Genomic DNA, 23359 nt, shown 5'->3' on the forward strand with positions numbered 1-23359 from the left:
TACAGAAACAGTTGAAATGTTTGCTCAGGGCTGGGGAGAGGGGTTATGAAAGAAACATATCCTGATTGTGGCTGATTACAGTGAGGTTTCTTTTAGAGACAACGCAATGTTCTAAAATGGATTGTGGTCATGGGTGCGCAATTCAGGGAGGATACTAAGAAGCAGTTGAATGGAGTGCTCCGTGGATGAACTGCACGGCATTGTGTCATGTTAGCTCGTTTTGTGTTGCTACAACACTTGAGATCTGTACAACTGTACAGAGCCTCCTTTGGTCATGTCTAGAGGCAATGAGGTCCTGGAACTTGGTTGCTTAGCATCTTGTGCAGGTCTTCCCTCTATATTATAACATGACAAAGGAACATCTTGGCAAGATGGAGCAAGAATGCTAGCGTGGGTCTCTCTTTCTTTTGTTACTAATGCCATTTGGAGGCTTCACTTAGATGCTTCTCCTAATCTTAATTCCTTCCCAAAGGCCTCACCTCCGACAACCTTGTCAGTTGTGAACTACATTCCAGTGAATGTAGTTCTCAAAGCACAGTGTGGGTAAAGTAGGGCATCTGCAAAGGAATGCCACAGGTAGAGGAAGCAGCCACAGCTCTGGGTACCCAATGCACAGCTTGGCTGGTGTGAGTGGACTGGATTGATGGAGAAGGAGGGAATCGTAGCAGAAGCCAAAATGAAGTATGGCGGCTGAAGAGGGGGTGCTATGAGCCGTCTACCCAGTGAGGTATGAAGGGTCAAGTAGAGGATTGCTGTGGAACGCCTTGGCTCTAGCTCTCTAGCAGGGTGCAGGGTATATGTGCTCTAGCATCTATCACACTGTGAAGAACTTTGCTAGCATCATCATCATCATCTTTTTTTTTAAATAATTGATCAGTCTTTCTTCTTGGTAGCTTTTAGGAATTTAAATCTTGAATTTAAGAATATAAGATTTTTAAAATTATGCTATAATTTTAATAAGTTAGCTCATTAAATTTAAAGACCACAAGATGATAATTAATACCAGAAAAAATGCTATTCAAAACTACAGATGACATTAAAGGCTATTTCAAATTTAAGAATATTCTTTTAAATATTTAAGAATATTCTCATTCATTATGATATACCTGGAGATGTCTTTATTTTGAAATATACTTTAATTTTCGAAACCATTACTGCCTTTTATTACTTTAAAAAAACCCTTCTCATCTATTGTCTTGATTGTCCAAATAACTTTTTGTGCACATACATGTGTATGTCAGTGAGGAGGCCAGAGATTGAACTCGGGTGTCTTTCCTCAGGCATTGGCTCCCTGGATTTTGGGGGCAGCGTTTCTCACTGACCTAGAACTTGCTGCTGATTAAGATGGTTGTTCAACATTTTATTGACTGAGTCCCACCTTATCCCCTTCCTCAGCTTTTGACTGTGATGCATGTCACATTCCATACCTTAGCATGTTCACAGTCACATGATCATTGCCTGCCAGTGTCTTTGAATACTGTTTTCCCACCATCTATTTTTAAAGGTTTTATTGGGTTTAAAAATTTTTTTTATTACATTTAAAAATGTGTGTGTGTGTGTGTGTGTGTGCATGCATACACACATGTAGAAGTCAGGAGGCAACTTTTAGGAGTTGGTTCTTTCCTTCTACCAAGTGGGTCCCAAGGATCAAACTCAGTCATCTGGTGTAGAGGAATTTTAATCCAGCAACATGGCTGCTCTTGTAAGGCATCCCACCCAAAGAACTCCTAAATCTGTGTGATCTGGCTGGAATACAGATTTGCCTTTAATCCCAGAAGTCAGAGTCAAACAGATCTCTGAATTTAAGGCCAGCGTGGTACAGAGCAAGTTTCAGGTAAAGACAATCTTAGGTCCAGGCATGGTGGTGCACACCTTTAATCCCGGCACTCAGGAGACAGAGGCACACTGATCTAAGTTGTAGTCAGTCAGTTGGGTTGAGTCAGTGAGTTAAGAGGTCGCGCAATGGAGCGGAGTTTGTGGCAGTTCAGTTCATGGAGTTCAGAGGCAGTTTTTATAGGGACAGTTGTACTGAGACAGGTTGTAGAGAGAACAAGCTAGACACAGTCGAAGACAGAATGAGCCAGAGAATAAGAAGGAACCAGAAGATTAGAACAAATTGCCAGAGTTAGTGTGAGGTCAAGCAGAGCAATTCAGTGAAGCTGAGATAAGCCAGATTGAGTCAGTCAGTTTAGTGAGGTGTTTGGGCCAGAACAGTTGAGTTGAACCAGCCAGCCAGAGTTGAGAAAGAGCTAGAAAGGGTGAGCAGATTCATCAGCAAGCCTCTGAGATTACAATTGAACCAGGAGAATAAAAGTTACTTTTCCAATCAGCGTTGGTCGCAGGTCTCGTTACCTACTAAGCCACTTCACTGGTCCTCCATGATGTATTTTATTCTGCCTCTGGTGTCCCTTTCAAGTGTATGCTACATTCTTGCGGGGCCTAACGTATAACACCCTTTCCCTGCACTGAAAGTCAAAATTAATTAAGTTTGTTAGGCAAGGAAATTAGACAGATGGAAATAAAAAGAACAGTTTTATAGCTAATAAACGCAGGATTTGAGGATGTGGCTGGGATGTGTGGCAACCATGGGTTTCTCAAAAAACTGAAGCTTAGTTAGAAGCACCCATGCTCTCTGCCACAGGCAGCACGGAATTGCCACATGTTCCCCATATGGAGGCACCTCTGTAAGATGTATGGCTGAGTTGTACATTGGGAAGCATGGGCAGTGTGGGCAGGCTGGTTTCCTGGAGGAGGTGAGGAACCATGGGCCTGCTTAACCACAGCTCACCAAGAAGGCAAGTCACAGTGACAGACAATGAAGAGTTCACACTGATAATGTCCCCCTGTGTGTATTGGAGCTGGCCAGGCCAGAACAGTCTATGAAGAAAGCATAATTCTGACACTAAGTCTAATAAATGCAAACAATAAAAAACCATATCATATTGTTTCATGTTTACATAAAAATACATAAAATGCATACACGTATACGTGTATATAGTTTAAATGAAGTTATGCTATTCATAATCATGTTCCACTCAAAAGCAATAGACTATTTAACAAAATCCTCCAGCAGCAGGGATAAGAAACCGCCTTTCAAGCTGTTGGTCAGGGGAGCATAAACGATATTGATGCTACCTTTGGTTGACTCCTGGGAACTTCAGCCTCAATTGCTGAAGACACCATATATTTCAGACACAAGACTTCCAGGAATCCAACTGGATTTGAGCTTTAAAAGCCTCCTCCTTGATAGTTTTCACAATACCAGAAGATGGTATGTAAACTACCAAGGGAGAGAAAGCATTTGATAGCCCTACCCAGCTGTGACCCTGTGAACCACGACAATAATCAGCCTGGCAAGATCTGTAAACGTGCAATAGTGGTGCATCCGTCTTGGTGATAACTTAAGCTGTCTCACTGGACTTAAGGTCTGACCAGCAGAAGGGAAATCATGCCTGCTACCGGACTCTTAGCCTAACATTCATGGCTAGCCAGCCCGTATGGATCTCCATGGAAAAGCTACTACTGCCACCCTCTTAAACCAGTACAATTCCTCCTCACTACACTCTAAATGCTTACGCTTATACTCAGGGGTAAGTGAGTCTCACTACTCGTCAAAATTGCTCTTGTTTTCTTCAGTAGACAGAGACCACTACAGCGAGCCACAGGTAACCAAAATACAAAGAAAATCTGACTGTTCTAATTCATAATCGACAACACAACCCTCACACCCAAGGCTCAGGGGACATCCTGGAAGAGGGGGCAGGGAGACTGTAAGAGCCAGAGGACGAGGTGTCTGCGCAAGAAGGTGTCTTTTAGATACAGTAGGAACCTAGAGAAAAGCACAATAAATGAACCTAGTGGCTGTATTTTCAGTTTCCTGATGGCAGGACGCGGAACATAGGAGAAAAAGAGGGACGGTAGAGGTTTGTCTCTGCTGGAGATATACACTCTAAATGGTTATGTAATGCAAAATGGTCAGCCCTAAAAAAGTATACACACAAACAATACTAAGTGGATCCAGCAGGCTGCTTTTATTTATTTACACACACACACACACACACACACACACACACACACACACACACACGCACACACACACACAGAGCATTTTTTAGTTGATTGTAGCTCTTCATCGAGGGGTGGGGCCCCAGGTAATTTCCCACATCCACACTGACAAGTCAACTGGTCTTATCATTGTTCAGGTCCTGTTTAAGCATCCATATTGCTGATATTTCAAGAGTGTAGCTTTCCTGTCACATCTAGAAGACGTGTGTGTGTGTGTGTGTGTGTGTGTGTGTGTGTGTGTAAAACAATAATTAAAGAATAAGAGGTCATAGATTTGAAAGGGAGAGGAGAGGAAGGGGGTGAGGTAATTATATTTTAATTAAATAATAAAAAGGGGTAAAAGAAAATATAAAACCTGGGGAAGGAGAGCCGGGAGGCAGAGCAGTGGTAGAGGACCCGCTCAGCTTGATGAGGCCTTAGGCTTCACCCCCGACACTGAACCAAAGCAAACCCAAGCCAAGTCAGTAGGAAAACAGAGGGATATCATATGTTGATTATAAAAGCCAATTACATAAAATATATACAAAGTTCAAGGATATTACAACTTAGATATATGAAGATAGAAATAAAAAAGGTAGGTGTATTTGTTTTGTAGTGGGCTAGATTTTAGTGTTGGAGCTAAATCCCAGGGTCTTGTGCATGTTGAATATGAACTCTACCACTGAACTAAATCCCTAGCTACCAAAACTGTACATTAGTGTCACTAAGAGACACTATAATAATTTTAGCATATACTTAAGTTAAAACCCACAGAGACAACAGAAGAGGATATTTCCTTGAGCCAATATCAAAAATTATCCAGCAATACATTCAACACCAGTTACTGGAAAGTCTACAATGACCTTGACCTCAATTATGTTAAGATTATTGAAACATTTTGAATAATACAAGATAAGTAATACAACTGAGATAAATAAATATCACACATAATCAATCAGAATATCATTTTTGGTAGATGATTATTCACCAAGAAGAAAACTAAGGAAGATTCAACAGAATAAATGTCAGTTATTCCAAAATTGATATGTAGTTTTAGCACAATCCTAGTTGAAAAAAATACATATTTTCCTAATACTGTGTGAACTTTTATCAAATTTGATAAAAAAAATGGGTAAGAAAATTAAATCATTTCTATATTATTTATTTGCTTGTTTATTTAGAAACAAGATTCCACTATGTAGCCCTGGTTAGTCTTGAACTCACTATGTAGACCAGGTTAGCCTCAAACTCAGAGAGCTGCCTGTCTTTGCTTCCTGAGTGCTGAGATTAAAGGTATGTACCACCACAACCCCTCTCAAATCATATTTTAAAAAGAGGAGCTCTGGACATACATTGTTGAAACAATAATAATGAAAATAAGACCCAAATATTGAAGTAAGACTAAACATAGTTTTCAGTTAAACAGAACAGAATGCTCTCAAATAAATCTTAGCATCCCTCAGAATGTGGAAAAGAAGTAACAAACAAAACAAGCAAAACCTCCCAGAAAGGTTTAACAGATAACAAACTATAGGGGAAAACTCAGTGTGTATTCCACTACTCTCCCTGTGGTGTTAAGTGTTAGGTAAAGAACTGGGGTAAAAAGAAAATCAAAGATCAAAAAGTCACCAGGACACACAAGCAAGCGGGAATGGACGCTCAGCTCCTTGGGAACTTGAACATGTTACCTGCTCTGAAGAAACTGAAGAAAGGACAGAAAGACAACGAATGGACTTAATTTTACTAAGAAGCTTACAGTTCTACAAAAACAAACAAACAAACAAACAACCCAACCAACCAACAGTGACATACACCTGTAGCGCGAGCCTGCTTACTCAACCCTAACAGAAACAGAGTCAATGTGTAACCCTCCAAGAGGAAAAATAACTTGTGGTGTGTGCATGCGGTAGGATTCAATTTGGCTATTCCAGCGAACAAGTTGCATCTCACAGTTTGTCAAAATATATACTACTGAGTCTGAAAAGAGCTGGGAATTCTAAGTTTAGGAAATTATCAGGCATATAAAAATAGAGAAATCACAGATCAGTACTTTAGAGAAAGAGAGAGGGAGGGAGGGAAGGGAGGGAGGGAGGGAGGGAGGGAGGGAGGGAGGGAGGGAGGGAGGGAGGGAGGGAGGGAGAGAGGGAGAGTGAGAAACAGAGAGACAGAGAGACAGGGAGGTATGATTAAGTGTAGAAATATTACATTTAGAAGGCACTCAGGAGGCCTGGAAGATGGAGCTTAGCTGATATAGTGTTTGCCTATCCTGAAACAAACAAACAAACAAACAAACAAACAAACAAACAAACAAACCAACCAGGTGGCACATGCCTGTAATCCTAGCATTCTGGAGTTGATAAAAGGAAGTTTAGAAGTTCAAGGCTGGGCTACAGAGATGGCTCCGTGGTTAAGAGCACTGGCTGCTCTTTCAGAGGACCCAGGTTCAGTTTCCAGCGCCTACATCAGTGGCTCATAACTCGAGTCCTAGAGGACCCAATGGACACATCTTTTGGTCTTGTTGAGCACCTCATGAATGTGGTGCGTATACTTACACTCAGGCACAGTAAATAAATAAATAAATAAATAACCTTAACATTTAAGAAGTTCACAGCCATCCTATGCTATTTGGTGAGTTTACAGCCAGCCTCAGATACATGAGATCCTATCTCAAAAAATATATACGTGGGCTGGAGAGATGGCTCAGCGGTTAAGAGCACTGACTGCTCTTCCAGAGGTCCTGAGTTCAAATCCCAGCAACCACATGGTGGTTCACAACCATCTATAATGGGATCCGATGCCCTCTTCTGGTGTGTCTGAAGACAGCTACAGTGTACTCATCATATATATATATATATATATATATATATATATATATATATGTAATAAAATCTTTAAAAAATATATTTACTTATAAATTTCGGAAACAGGCAAATCAGCCTCACAAAAATGACCAAAATATGTATGTGATGGTCACACAAACAACCTATGAAAAGGAAATACACACGTAGACAAGATTTATAACCTTTGCAGCTCTCAAAAGTTATGATTAAATGGAATAAGAATAACTTCTAGTAAGTTAATAAAGAAGCGCGTTTCTCAAATGGTCTACAAATCAGTATGGTGCTTTAAAAGACGTATGTGGCACACGGAATCTTTAAATTTTGGAGATCCCATGTGGCTGGCCAGAGCAAGACGTCAAGTGAGCTGCAGTCAGGGGCGGGAGTCCTATCGTGTCCCTGTCCAGTCCCGTTCCCCCCTAAACCCACTTAAGTCCCTACTCATCACAAGTCTTTTTTTAAAAAAAATATTTATTTATTATATGTAAGTACACTGTAACTGTCTTCACACACTCCAGAAGAGGGCATCAGATTTTGTTACAGATGGTTGTGAGCCACCATGTGGTTGCTGGGATTTGAACTCAGGACCTTTGGAAGAGCAGTTGGTGCTCTTTACCGCTGAGCCATCTCTCCAGCCCCCATCACAAGTCTTAAATCTCAGGAGCCAGCTTCTCTTTGAAAGAACTCCAGACTTCAAAACAAAGGAGATTGGTGAAAAGCAGCTGAGAATGGAGTCTGGTCCTTAATGTTTCCCAAATAGTCAGCTCTTAATCCGCAAATGCCCCTCAAATAAAACTTCTAATGCTCAAATAGCTTCCAAATCCTTAAACTTTCCTCAAAACATTCTAGACAATTCCCAGTCCTACAAATCAAATCCAGACTTTTGTTGAGCTCCAACTCCAGTTCACCCATTGGCATGTGGGGCATGCGCATAAGTGTGTGCATGCGTGTGCGGACACACACACCACACACACACACACACACACACACACCACACACACACACACACACACACCACACACACACACACACACACACACACACACACACACACACACACACACACACACACACACACACACCACACACACACACACACACACACACACACACAAGTTTACTTGTGGGTTTTTTCTTCTTATTCTTTGTAAGGACTTGTCAGTCAAGCAGAATTCCTCTTTTGTGGACAAGCATACCTCTTCTACAGCAGGGACCCCCCCTTCCCGCTACCCCTGTCTCCCGCCCAGCAACTGTCATCAACAGTTAGCTTTTCCCATTTGTTTTCAAAGAGAGTGGTGGGGGGCATCCGCTGAGAAGGAGATGTGGGAGCAGCAGCAGGCATTCTTATTTTTGTTTTTGTGTTTTCACAAGGGAGCCCTAAACATATTGAATTTCTGGCTCACCTCTGTTCCTACAGGGCTCCTTCAGGACCCCAGTCTTCTTTATCACTTACCCTTCCAAGGTGGCTAAAAGGAGAACCCTGCAAAGGGAGAACCCAGTGTCCTTTCAAAGTCTAAATGTTTGAGTTCCTGAGTAAACAGAGTCAGGTTTGAGCGGCAGTTCGCACCAATTGATGCAGAGTGATGTCTTCCTGTGAAACTTAAAGGGGAGGCTGGCAGATTCAGGTTCAAAGATGTCCGTGAGAACTCCCAGGATCTATTTACCATACACTGATTTACCAGGAGGGAGATGGAGGATGCCACAGGGCTCCAAGGCTTATCTGGAGCTAAGACAGGCTGAAGTTCTGTGAACAGCTCAAAGCAGATGTTTTCAGGGATTCCTGTGCATGTTCACGTGAGTGTGTGTGTGTGTGTGTGTGTGTGTGTGTGTGTGACACCTCAGTGAAGGTAAAGTCAGGAAAAGGGCTAATAGGAACTACTTCCCCCCTAAGCTGCACACTAGTATGAAGTATCACTTGCATTTTACAGTGCAGAAGACTAAGGCATGGAGAAACTGATCAAGGCCACACGACTAGGAGGCTACAGAGCTGTGCTGTCACCAGGTGTTCAAGTTAGTTAGTAGCCTCGCTCCAAATACTTGATAAGAAACCAGATGGGAATTGAAGGAGGGGGATTAGGCTGGATGTGCTGAGTGAATTACTTGCAGGTGTCTTGCATTTCAGAGCAGAGATTCCACACTGTTCCAGCTGTGGGATCCCATAGTGCTCCAGCTGTGGGATTCCATAGTGCTCCAGCTGTGGGATTCCATAGTGCTCCAGCTGTGGAATTCCACACTGTTCCAGCTCTGGGATTCCATAGTGCTCCAGCTGTGGGATCCCATAGTGCTCCAGCTGTGGGATTCCATAGTGCTCCAGCTGTAGGATCCCATAGTGCTCCAGCTGTAGGATTCCATAGTGCTCCAGCTGTGGGATCCCACAGTGCTCCAGCTGTGGGATCCCATAGTGCTCCAGCTGTAGGATTCCATAGTGCTCCAGCTGTAGGATTCCATAGTGCTCCAGCTGTGGGATCCCATAGTGCTCCAGCTGTGGGATTCCACAGTGTTCCAGCTGTGGGATCCCATAGTGCTCCAGCTGTGGGATTCCATAATGCTCCAGCTGTGAGATCCCATAATGCTCCAGCTGTGGGATCCCATAGTGCTCCAGCTGTGGGATCCCATAGTGCTCCAGCTGTGGGATCCCATAGTGCTCCAGCTGTGGGATCCCATAGTGCTCCAGCTGTGGGATCCCATAGTGCTCCAGCTGTGGGATTCCACACTGTTCCAGCTGTGGGATTCCACAGTGCTTCAGCTCTGGGTGACATGGATGTAAAGCTCTTGCTTTGTCCCCATAGGCCCCAAAGGTTCTGTTGATAGGTTGTGTGTTCTGAAATATGTTGTGGGGTTTTTTTTTGCCATCAACCTTTTATTTTAGATTTGTAGAGAAGTTGAAAAAATAGTAAATAAATTTCCATGTGTTCCACAAGCAATTTTCCATTATTAACATTTCATATTAATCATTAATGTGGTATATATAGCATTTTATAAACCTGTATCTATACAGTATTCTTTAAAAAAATTTTTTTAGGATAGGATACAAAGTAATGAGTTTCACCGTGGCATCTGCATATTTGCATGTGAGTGTATCATTATATATAATTATATATATATATATATCTACATATATATGTAGATATATGTGTATATGTGTGTGTATGTGTATACACACACACACACACACACACACACATATAATTATTCCCATTCAGTACCCTCCCCCACTGCCATCTCTCCATCTCCCTCTCACACAGTTCTTCTTGTGGTTGTTGGTTGTTTTTTGTTGCTTTGCTTTGAGACAGGGTCTCTATATGCAGCTATGGTGGTGTAGATCAGGCTGGCCTTGAGCTCACAGAGATCCACCTCTCTCTTTGTCTTCTGATTGCTCGGATCAAAGGTGTGGGCCACCATGCCTGGCCCACGCAGGTGTTTTTAGTGGAAGCCCATGCTTACCCTTCCTTATTTTTTTCTGGTGCTCTTTCCCATTATTTTTCCCTAATTGGCTGTGGTTTCTCAGGCTTTACTGTTTTGGGATGACCTTGATGATCATTGGTGTTTTGCTTGCATCTATGTCTACATTATGTGTGGTTCAGTGCCTATGGAGGCCAGAGAGGGCATCAGATGCTCCGGAAGCAGAGTTACAGACGGTTGTGAGCATCATGTAGGTACTGGGAGTGGAACTCTGGTCCTCTAGAAGGGCAGCCAGTGCACCCAGCCATTGAGCTGTGCCCCCAATCTTGATAACCCGGAGGAGTATCGGGCAGTGTTTTATACAAAGCCCATTAACTGAGATTTCATGTTTATCTTACAGGTCAGCTTGAGGAATGAATATATGTTTCAGGGAAGAAGGTCCCATTACTGAACTGGCTTTGTCATAAAAGCCTCTCATGGCTACAGGTGCCAATGTGACTCATGACTGCAGAGGTAAACCTTGAACTTCACCTCACTGAGGGAGCTGGTTTCCTTGCTGTAAAACTGCTCATTTTTCACACACTTGGAAGAAAGCCATTAGCTCCAGGCCACACTTTCAGAAAATAACCAGGTGACTTGGAATCAGCATGGTGGGAGGGTTTACCCTGCAAAGAGCACTGGACTTTATGAATCGGGGATTAGGAGGAGAACTAGTTCCCCAGGCCACCACGTGTATGGCTTGGGCTCGCTCCTAAGAGATGACTGGTTAGACAAGCAGAAGAAAGGGCGTAAGGTCAAGGGGCAAAGGTGAAGAAGGTTCTGAACTTGAGATGTATTAGGGTGACAAGACTCGGCATAGACATGCAGCCCTTAGAAACCCAACTGAGACCATTCCCAAAGGTTTTACTGGGCAGAAACCTTGACTGACCCTTTCCCACAGCAGTTAGTGATTGATAGCTACCATCTATTGAGCACTTCCTCATTCTGGGTATTCTCATATATCGGTCCACCTAATCTTCACAGGGCCCCATTTTACATCTAAGAGAAGAGACCAAGTGACTTATCCAAGAGCAGGAGCAGCAAACTGCCAAGCCAAGATCTAAGCCCGTGTCCCTCCAGCCATGCTCTCCTCTATTTCATTTACCTCCTCTTGCCTGGAGCGTTAGTTACTCCTCAGATCCCTTTTCAGAGGGAGGGGTGATGGCTGCCCGTGACCTTCAGGACGTGGTTAGTGACTGGAGTGTGTCACCATTTCTTATGCAGAATGTTTCACCCCTGCTCATGGAAATGTGTAAGAACTGGGACCGCAGGCTCCTGAAGTTTCTCTCTGGGCCAGGAAAATGGGTTGCAATTTTACTATCCAGCCCTTCCAATCCAAATTTCTCTCTTAATAATATTTTCTTCTTCTTTTTAAAAAGATATGAGTATCTTGTAAGGGAAATTATGGATCCCTAAGCCTTGGAGATTGATTGAGCTCCGTAAAGTCATTATGATTTAATTCGATGCATGACTTCATTCTTTACCAAATCAATTTTTAAGAAACAGACTTATAAAAACTCAGCACTAGAGTTAACCAGTAGGGAGTGGGGAAATTCTATAAGACTGTACAATCTATATGAGCAAAATGCATATAAAAATGCAGTGTAGTTCATTTTTAAAACCTAATAATGAAATTCATTTAGACTCCATGTAATATCTAAGGCAAATGAAGTACTAATTCATCTGTTTTCATTTCAAAACTTTATGATTTTTAAAGTTTTTTTAAATAAATAATCTGAAATAAGATTAAAAATTTAGAATGGGACCTGTCTGAATAATAAAGAACATTATTTTGCCTTAGTAAGCTTAGGTTACTATTTTTAGCTGAGATTCCATTGATCTTATTAAAGTCTGAACACTATTCAGAATTGTGCTCATGCTCTTTGACTTTTCTTCTCTCAGATCAAGAAGACTCCTCAAATCGAGCTATTCATGATTGGAATTCTGGAGTATGAATCAAGTTATGGTACACATTAAAAGTCATGAGGCATTTGCTTTATAGTAAATAAGGCACTAAATAGTCTTAGTCATTAGTAGATGTTTAAAGATAAGCTATTAGGTCTGCCCTTTCCCCTTCTCAATTCCAGAGGGCATCGTTTCTGTTTCAGGGATGTACTTTTGCGATTCTTCAAATATGCCACCAGGTATCCTCTCCCTGATGGCGCCGCTGCTTCTGTGGGCACCCGTGTAGGAGAGTCCAGAGCCTTGACCTGTCTTCCACCCAAACAGACCATGGAGATTTGGTCCAGTCTTACACTTGTCTCCCTTTCCCACCATGTGGCAATGGGCACACTTTTGAACAAAAATCTTCTTGCCTTTCCCAACATCATGAATTTTTAATTCATCCCAGCTTTCTAATATCACAAATGTTTTAACCCATAGACTGATGTCTGCTCTCCCAGTTTTTGTCTTAAGGAAGGCTTGGGAACTACTCTAGAGAGCCAGGTTCAAGGTAGGTCTTAGCTGGGTACACCTTTAATACCAGCACACCAAGGAGGCAGAAGTAGGTGGAGCTCTGTGAGTTCAAGGCCAGCCTCCTGTTGAGTCAGGACAGCCAGGGATACACAGAGAAATCCTGTCTCAAGATGAAACAAAACAAAATAAAAACACCTGAAGTAAGTCTTAATTTTTAAAAATGTAGTGCATAATTATTTTATTAAACCCATTGTACCTATACATAGTTTGTTTTTAAGATTAATATAATCTCTGAGTATTCAAAGTCATGGGCTTTGTAATGTCCAAGTGTGCCATGTACTTTGACTATTGTCAGATCCATTTCCCTTCCTCCTCCTTATCTTCCTCTCATGGCATGCATGTGCACATATACCACATACTTGCACACACACACTCACACACTCATACACACTCACATACACTCTCACATGCACAGGTGCACACACACTCACACACTCATACACACTCACATACACTCTCACATGCACAGGTGCACACACACATGCTCACACACTCACATATACATACACACTGTCACATGCACAGGTGCACACACACTCACATGCACTCTCACATGCACAGGTGCACACACACACATGCACACACACACATGCACACACACTCACATATACATACACACTGTCACATGCACAGGTATACACACACACACACACACACACACACACACGCACACGCACGCACAACCTAGATTCCACATATGAGAGGAGAAATACATTTGTCTTTTTGGATCTGGCTTCTTCAACTAGTACATGGACCCACCGTTCTGGTCATTGTCTTGAAAATGACAGAGTTTTGTTCTTTGCAGATGAAGAAAACATGATTGTGTTTACACCCCGAGCTAAAGCGGCTGACAGCACCTCACCCATCCTAACCTTGCCTTCAACAAAAACCCAGTGTCAGGACAGAATTTGATGGCCTTGAGCATTCTATGACTTTGAGCCAAAACCTGACCAAGCAGCCTAGAGACTCCTGAAGAACAACAGAAGTGGATGCTGCCGGTACTAGAGAGGGGCACTGGGCGAGTCCTTCTCAGTATGCACGAGGCCTCTTGGAGGCCTCCAGATTGCCATCTGCCAACTCTCCTTCATATGGGTGCATTAGTGCTCACATACATGTGCATACATGCAGACAGAAAGCAAAATAGATAATTCAGATTTCTGTCACTACCCTGACCTCCTCAAATGTAGACTTTCTTAGTGTTTACATTTTTGAGCCAGGGCATCAGTGTGCAGCTCAGGGTGTCCTGAAACTCCCCAGTGCTGGGATTACAAGTGTGGGACTTTTATGTGTCTGAAAGAAAGCATTGTATTATTGCCTGCCCCTGCCTTCCAAAGGGCCAACCTCATGCTCCCCTTTCACAATGCCCTGTCTTGTCATTGGCACTCTGGAGTCTAGCTAGTTCATTTTCAAGCAATTTCAGTCATTTGACCAACTTCTCATGCTTCTAACTGCATGCTCATGAACTTTTCCCAAGTTTGCAGAATGAATGCCCACTCTCCCGTTCAGCTGCACTCCCACTCTCAAGGAAAGCATTTCTCTGCTGCTCTCTTCTCTTCCCTGCTTCTTCATCCCCAAGAGAAGCCCCTGCATCTATTTATGGATAATGTTCTAGAACTTACCCTGCCAGAATCATTTTCCTAATGGGAAATCTAATGGGGCCTCCCACTGACAGAGAAGACCACCCCATCTGCAGCTAGGGACAAGAGACACTCCCAGCCCAGATGTAAAGAAATGAAGCAGATCATGGCGTGGTGTGTATGCATTGCTTATTTAATATTTGAGCATCGTTTTTTGTTTTTTTTTTTTTTCTGAAGATATTTCTATTGAGCTCAGTGGTGGAGTCAGGCATCTGGAAAGCATCAAGCCTCACCCCACTGAGGTAAACCCCTATTGCGTATTTCCTCTTTAATGTGAGCCCAGTGGGCATGCAGCGTGTATCTCTATGTTTAGCACGGTCCCTTGCCAAGGCAGTTCTCAAGCACATGACACTCTCTAAATAAATCAGTGTTGTGCAGACCCATTGAACACCCCTCCTAATTGATGCTAATAGAATATTTAAATGGGGCTCTGAGGAACCTCATGGCTCCTTGATGTGAGGTCCCTTTTACATTCCAGAGCAGTGGATTGCAGCTGAAGGGGGTAAGCAGTGGGAAACATTGTTTGTTGGCCTGCGGTGCCGTGCTGCTCAGTGGCACTGTGTAGACTAAGTAGGAGAGAAGGACCTACGATTGCTCCAGCATCCTGCTCAAAGAAAACCCCTTAAACCAACACTTTTATTTTTATTAACTTGACCCAATCTTTTTTCAAGATATAGAATTAAATTGGTCTAAGCCCATAAGCAAAAGGTTCAGCCCCTTCTCAAGGACCTAGGACGGACAGCGCACCAACTGAACACTAATATAAACTGAAAAGCCATCTGCGTTAGTCAAGATAGATGGACTAAGTTGGAATTTTATGCTTCAAGGAGGAAAAATGCTCATGTTTCTTTATTATTCTCATATTCTAAAGGGTTAATATAGTTAATTTCTGTTCTCTGTTTAGGATGTGGTCGAGTTAGTCAATGGTCACAGCAAAAATAACCAAATTTTTACTAAATTCTTCCAGTTACTGTGGTTAGCTTACTGATAGGCGGGTGATGTAGCTACTGGAGAGCACTTGATCCTGTCACTTCCTCCCAAGAACATGCTGCTTAGCACGTGGAGCTGGTCCCAGGGAGATGGGGTACTGGGCGCTGTTCTATGCCTGTGCCTTACAGTAGCATACTTCAGGCCACGGCATTGAAAAATTACCCAATAATGTGGTGATAAACTGATTTGCCCCTGTGCTCAGCCAAGATTGCAATAGATGTGTTGAAAAAGTAACGCTAAGTAAAGGAGTTAGAAGTGAGATTAAGGGAGAGCCAGGCAGTAGATGTGGCACACACCTTTAATCTCAGCAGTTGGGAGGCAAAGGAAGGTGGATCTCTGAGTTCAAGGCCAGCCTGGTCTGCATAGTGAGTTCTAGGTAGTCAGAGCTACACAGAGAAGACAGGATTATTCTACTTTTTAGAAAAAGATTTTATTTTATGTTGTCTTGGGGTTTTACTGCTGTGGATAGATACCACAACCAAGACAACTCTTATAAGGACAACTTCAATTGGGGCTGGCTTACAGGTTTAGAGGTTCAGTCCATTATCATCAAGGCAGGAGCATGGCAGCATCCAAGCAAGCATGGTGCAAGAAGAGCTGAGAGTTCTACATCTTCATCTGAAGGGTTGCTAGGTGAAGACTGGCTTCCAGAAAGCTAGGATGAGAGTCTTATAACCCACACCCACAGTGACACACCTACTCCAACATGGCCACACCTTCTAATAGTGGCATTCCCTGGGCCGAGCACATTCAAAATCACTACATGTATGTATACGTGTTTTATCAGCATGTGTGTCTGTGTACCATGTATATGCCTGCTGTCCATGGAGGCCATAAGAGGACATCAGATGCCCTGGAACTAGATGGTTATAAAGCACCATATGCGTGCTGGGAACCAAGCCTGGGTCCTTTGGAAGAACAGACGGTGCTCTTAGCTGTACGGCCATGTACTTTGGATTTGAATCAACAGAAGAATTCATAATGTGGTTACAAAGAGGTTTAATCTCAAAAGAACAGTCACTCTCCAGAGCTACAGGCTCCTTTTCCTTATCCGGTTATTCCAAGGTTATAGGTAAGTCCTCCTTTTATGAGAGCAACAGACAGGTTTGCCTATGTAGGAAAGACATCAACGAACAAGGTTAACTACACAATGCCTTACATTCCATTCTTATTGTCTTTATCCTTCTTGTACTCCAAGGTTGTCCTATACCTTTCTGGCTCTCTTTGAGAGGCCCCACCCATGCCACTACATGGTCACTGATTTTGTCATTTGCATCAGTGTCCTTCTTTTGTGGCAGTTCATCTGGTGCGGAGCTGAGCAGTAACTTACTGTCAGCATGAGGTTACATAAAAGCATTTTGTTCATGCAAGGACTGAGAGAGACAATGTTGGAATCCAGGTATGATATTATGATGTGTTTGTCCTATACATCTGGGAACTGACTTCTGCGGGGTTTCTTGCTGTTCCCTAGGATAGTTAGATAAGAACAGATGAGCAGATGTTGTCTAGTCACAGTTTCTGGATGCTTGCAAATACTGAAGTAAAGTAACAGATCTTAAAAGAGAAGTAACCCAAGAGAATACTGATTTCCCCTTTTCTTCAGCAGGAAGAGCTTCAACTGGGAGACAGCTGCTGACAAGGTTTTCACTAGAAGGTTTTTTTTGGAGGGGAAACCCAAACCACTCACTTCATGAGTATACATGGTCAATGAACACTTCGGAGTCTGCATGTGGTGGGCGAGGTGTTGAGTACTTAAACTAAGAGATGCTGAGCCATGCTTCTTTCTGCTCTCATGGACCTGGAAGACCAGAGGAGTGACACACAAGCCAAGGTATGAGCTTGTAAAGAGTGTGATAGCATGCCAGTGTAAGATAACGTGAAAACAGAAGTGTGTACCCATGGAAAAAAGCCTGATGGCTGTCTTATTAGTTCCTGGTTTTTAAGGGGCTTCTTAGGATTTCCTAAAGACACAGCCATGCTATCCACAATGACTGTCAGATTTCTTCTGTTCTGACTGGTATGTCTTTTATTTGTTTTTCTTGTCTTATTGTGTTAGCTAGGTCTTCTAGTACAATGAGTAGTCATTACCTTCATTCTGATCTTAGAGGAAGATTTGCACTGTAACCACTATGATGTCAGCTATCACTGTTTGGTAGATGTTCTTTAATGATATATGGAGATTTTCCTCTCCATGGCAGAATTTACATTTTGAATGACTTTTGAATTTTGTGAAATTAAAATAACCATATGAGATTTGTCTCCCTTAGCCCGCTGGTGTGGCTGGACATTGTGATAGTCTTCATTGTTAGCTTGATTGGGTTGGGAGACACTCAGATTGGCAAAGGACATTCCCAGGTGTGTCCCTGATGTCATTTCCAGAGACCAGGAGGACTCTGGCTTAATGAATGATTTACCATGGGCTCAAAATGTGAACAGCCTGCTTCGGAGGTGGGGACACGCTGGAGAGAATAGATCAGAGGGAATGCCTTTGAAGGGTGTGTCGTGGCTGTGGCCTACACTGTTACTCCTTTCTGCTTCCTGCCCATCGTGAAGTGAGCGGGTCTGTTTTACCAGATGCTCGCTGCCATGATGTCGAACCTCATCACAGGCCTAGGAACAATGGAGCCAAGTAATGGTGGCTGAGAAAATCTGAAACTGTGAGCCAAAATAAAGCCTTCCTTTTAACTTGCTTCTCTCTGGTGTCAGTCCCAACAGTGAACAACTAACAAATCCTTCCGTTGGCTTTCTTATATTGACTATGACAAGGGTAAAGCCTACTTCATCATCGCGTGCAGGACTTTATCGAATGTTGTTGGGTTTGGGTTGTTATTTCTTTTCTGCAGCAATGCTGAGGATCAAGCCTGGTTCCTTGTTCATGTGTGTAAACAATCTGGGCTGGGGATCCATCCACAGCACTGGGTTTCTAATACATACATACATACATATGTACATTCATACATACATATGTACATTCATACATACATATGTACATTCATACATACATATGTACATTCATACATACATACATACATGCATACATACATATGTACATTCATACATACATACAAACACACACATACATACAGGCTTTTGAATCTGTGTCCTTAAGACGCACTGATAATATTTGCCTCGGGCTCTTACAAAGCACAAGTTCAATCAATTTTCTAACTATCCCTGGCGTCTTTTGAGTCTGGTCTGATTTCCACACACTTGGTTGTGAGACGTACCACTGTTCTCTTGGATCATCACAAAAGCTTCCAACCTATTGGAGCAGCAGTAGCTGTCTGAGAACCACAGAACCATGGGCTTTTCTGAACCTTTACCGGACTTGAAAACCAACACATTAACCTGAATTCCAGGAGCTTCACGGATGTGGACACAATCCACACCGTCCTAGATTTCTAACCCCCAGAATATCAAGCCAGGAGACGTTCACATTCTCTGTTTTCCAAGTGTCCCTGAGGCATTCTCAAGTGACCCAGGTAGGTGCTCTGCCTCTGCAGAGAAACCCAAGCCTAAGGAACCCAAATCTTTCCAGGGGTTTAAGCACGGTAGCTTTCCCCCTTGTTCTGGAAACTAGACCTCTATCCTCTAAAGATGTTTGCTATGCAAATGTTGTCACAAAAATAAACGAGAACCAAAGGGCAGTTACCATCTCGCTCCTCCCAATAACCCGTTAAATTCAAATCAGGTCAACCAGCAGCCTGGTCAGCCTTCTCCTTCCCCAGCCTTGATGTTCACTCCTCCCCCTCACAGCATGGAAGTGAAGCAACCTAGAATGCCCTCAGCAGCCTGTGTTCATCCTGCCCTCAGGTCTTGGCTTGGGTTATCTTCTTTGCCTAAATCCTTTGCCAGATATAGCAGCTTTGTCTTAGGCTTTCCAGTCTCCAGAACTGCGAGCCAAAACAAACCCATCTTCTTTATAAATTACCCAGTCTCCAGTATTCTCTTATAGAACCAGAAGGCTAGACCAAGACACTATCGAATTCCACTCCTCTTTCCAAACAGACCCAGAGAACGGGTCACAGGACAGCATAGCTTTGCATGATACAGCCTTCCGAAATGCTGTGAACAACTACTAATTCATTCCAGAAACACTCTGGTTATTTGATCGTTTGTGTGATTCATCAGCTTTGAAAGAGCCTCGGGAGTCGCTGCCTGCTCCTCTTACACAGGCCCTGCTTTTCGGTTTTGCTTTCTGTGAAACGGAGTTAATGGCATTAGCCACTGATTTGGCCTAAGAAGAGAAAATGAAGAGAAATAGCAGGAGGCTTACCATGCACTGGCGAGAACACATTGGAAAATCTGAGGCAGACCCTGAGGAGATGAGTGGTCCCACTTGGCATCTCCTTTATTGGTTGTGTCATGTTTTGCACTCTGTACCTCGTGGCAATGACACGACCTATAGGTTGACATTTTGGTCTCATACTCACGGAGCGTAACTCTGGCCTATCTTCTACCACTCAGGGATCTCCCTATGCTACCCAAGTACCCATTGCACTGTCTGGGCATTCTGAGTGCCCACTGCCTACTTGTTGGATTGAGGATTTGAGGAGAGAGTTCTCTCAGGTTTGTGACTGGGTCAGAACTGTGGGCAGCCTCTCTCATGGAAACAGTGGGGTAGGTGTGGGAGCCTTCTGTCAGATACCTGAGATAGTCTGCTCTTACAAAGATAGGTTGTTTGCATTCAATTCTGGAGTTTCCCATCCTGTGTGGTCAATTGACCTCACTGCTTTAGCCTGAGGTGAAGTGTCATAGGGCAGAGCAAAGCCATTTACCTCAGAACTAGTTGGTGCCACAGACACATCCCTAATGACCTCGCCTACCCCTCTAGGTGTCACCTTTAAAAGGCCACCACCTCCCCTCCCAGCAGCAACTCACTGGACACCAAACCTTTATCACATGGATTTTAGGGGCGGGGCATTCAGTGCCAAGCAATAGCAACTGGAAGTAGAGAGAAACATCTGGAATGAGAAACTCGGTCTGGCTCCCGCTGACTCTCGTTTCCCCAATTGAGCTATAAACCTTTTCTTTGAAAGAGTTTTATCCCTTGTTCACAGAACCTCTAGCATGCTAGTTCATGGTGCACAGCAAACCTGGAAGTTGACGTGGAAGTAAAATTCCAGGCGCGATGAAGTGAAAAGCGAGTCACTCACCACCAGTTGTCACAGACCTCAGATGGACTGTGTGACCCGTGGGAACTCCACAGTGAGCTAGCCAACAGTCACCCCTTCTCTCCCACCCATCTGGGCTTACAGGCATGTCCTGACAGTGATGTATGGTCACTGGAGGGGCACAGTGGGGGACAAGGCATGGTTAAGCAATAAAAGTCCATTTTCCACAGAGATGCTTGATAATGTGATACAGGAAATGTCATGGCGGCTGTACCGGGGGCTGACAAGCATGGTCCCGATGGGTTTTATTCTGCTACCACAAAGTAGAAGCAAATAAACACTATTTTATGCCACCACTGACCCATGGAGGCACATAAAATGCATTACTACAGCGTGGTTAGAGCAGGAACATGGAGAGATGATAGGAGCTCACGTACAGCTGTGACCCTCCAGTCCAGCCATGCTGGTGAAGCTTTCTGCAGAGGATGGGCTACGTTCCATGTTGTTAAGAATTGACTTATTGAGGTTCAGCTGGTGACATTTTGGTGTTACCATCCTCCACTTTGAGCATTTGCAAGATGACTCTTACGTTAATATTAGGTGTACAGCCAAAGAATTCATGTAGCAGTGTGGAATGCAGGGAATTCAGATGATAGTAGAAAATTCCAGACAGAACCCAGATAGAGATATTTCCTTGAGCCACACCCAGCATAGGATTTTGCCAATATTTAGTGAGAAGACTGTATGAGTCGGTGGCTTTGGCTAAAATCAGTCCTCTGCATTTATAGATAGCAGAGGAAGCAGAATTTCTCACCCTGGCTGTGGTGGATTCCGAAGCAGCTGTGCCTTCCCCAGACCCTGCTTATCTTTCCCACTCAGGTCCAGACTGAAGATGTAGTTCCCGTCTGGGATGCAGTCGTCATGCAGAAGGTGGAGGAAGGACAGAATGACAGCCCAGCATTAGAGCTTCACTTCCCGCAGCATCCCCATCTCTAATGCATATTTCAGCGGCCCAAACAAATTCAAGTCCTACCTGCAATGGGGCAGGAAATTCGGTCTGCTGCAGACAGAGCCCTAAGGCTGGCGTTGAAACAGGTGGGATGTGACAGTACAATACGCAGCATACAATGTAAGAGAGAGATGGCTGTATTTCTAGGACCACATATTCTGTTAATATCAGCCTAATCATGTGGTTAATCATAGCATTTGCATGCAATGCTTAAGTGAGCTGAAAAGACAATGTACAGTCTCACTCAAAGTGTGGGCACCGTCACTTCTAATTACTTCTTTTGTGATTTGACAATTTGGGCATTAGAAACTCCTTTACGAACTGAAGGAGTCTACAGGGATGCCTGGGGGATGCTTATCAGGCTGATGAGGTGCTTACCATGCAAGCATGAGGACCTGAGTTTGATCCCCAGTACCCACAAAAAGGCTGGGTATGGTAGCATGTGCTTGTAGCCCTAGTACCAGGAATGCAGAGGCAGGAGGATTTTCCAGTGTTGCTGAAGAGAGTTCACAGAGAGATATTGTCGCAAAGTGAAGGCGGACATTGATGGTTTGTATATGCTTGGCCCAGGGAGTGGCACTATTAGTAGGTGTGGCCTTGTTAGAATAGGTGTGTCACAGTTTGAGTAGGCTTTAAGACCCTAGTTCTAGCTGCCTGGAAGCCAGTATTCTGCTAGCAGCCTTCAAATGAAGATGTAGAACTCTCAGCTCCTCCTGCACCATGCCTACCTGGATCCTGCCATGCTTCCTGTCTTGATGATAATGGACTGAACCTCTGAACCTGTAAGCCAGCCCCAATTAAATGATGTCCTTTATAAGAGTTGCCTTGGTCATGGTGCCTGTTCACAGCAGTAAAACCCTAACTAAGACAACCCTTATTCCAGTGGTTCTCAACCTTTAGTCACAACCCCTTTGGGGTCACAGATCAGATATTCTGCATATCATGTATTTACATTGCCATCCATACATGTATAAGGTAGTAATGAAATAATTTTATGGTTGGGGTCATCACAACATGAGGAGCTGCATTAAAGAGTCGCAGCACTAGGGAGGCTGAGAACCACTGTTCTAAACACACATGAACATGCGTGCACACATATATCACACACATACAACAAACACATGAACCTCAAGTGGCAATGTCTGGTGGGATCCTGAAAGCAGGAAAATAACCCCAATGTTGTCTCCCAGAGGAGTGTCCCAGAAAGTAGGAACCATGCTCTACCAGTTGTAGAATGAGCTAAAATGTAGGTGCAGTGTGTATGCTTCCAGGCTTATCCCTGGATACACTGAACTGAATAGTGGCAAGATCTGCAGTTAACTCGCAGTCCAGACTCATTCCCCAGACCAGCCCATCTTTCTCCCCAGCCTTAAGGTTTTACTACATAGGTCAGTCTGTTCTCAGACTCAGAATCCTTCTGCTTCAGCCTTCCAAATGCTAGGATGATCAGTGTCCGCTACCATGACATGTTCTAGGTCATGGATGCAGACTGGCTGTGGAGATTTGCCCCTTTGGAAGCTGCAGGCTTCAGCAGTGGCCACCCCTGCCAGCATTTACCCAGCTGAACTCTCATGTCTTTATATTTGCCTGTGTTCTGGTCCTCGAGGGTTCCACAAGCAGAGCCAGCTCGCACGCACAGCCAGCACAAGTGCTCTCAGTCCTGGGCCATGAATCCTGCTGGGCCTTGGGGTTTCCTGGCAGGAATAGGAGTCGGGGGACTTTCTACAGAATAGTTTCTAATGAGGGCCTCTGTCCCCCTTCAAATACATTTTAGTTTATATACTTTACTATTTTTCTTATAAATTGGCATCT

At 43.6% G+C, this 23359-nt stretch overlaps 1 pseudogene; it reads right to left on the minus strand.

Moving 5' to 3' along the window:
* Positions 1 to 12363: 12363 nt before the first annotated feature.
* LOC115029110 (cytochrome c pseudogene) lies at positions 12364 to 18727 on the minus strand (annotated as a pseudogene).
* Between the last annotated feature and the right edge of the window lie 4632 nt (positions 18728 to 23359).

Source organism: Mus caroli, unplaced genomic scaffold (assembly GCF_978045245.1).
Source record: "Mus caroli unplaced genomic scaffold, Mus_caroli_1 scaffold_15, whole genome shotgun sequence".
Lineage (NCBI taxonomy): Eukaryota > Metazoa > Chordata > Mammalia > Rodentia > Muridae > Mus > Mus caroli.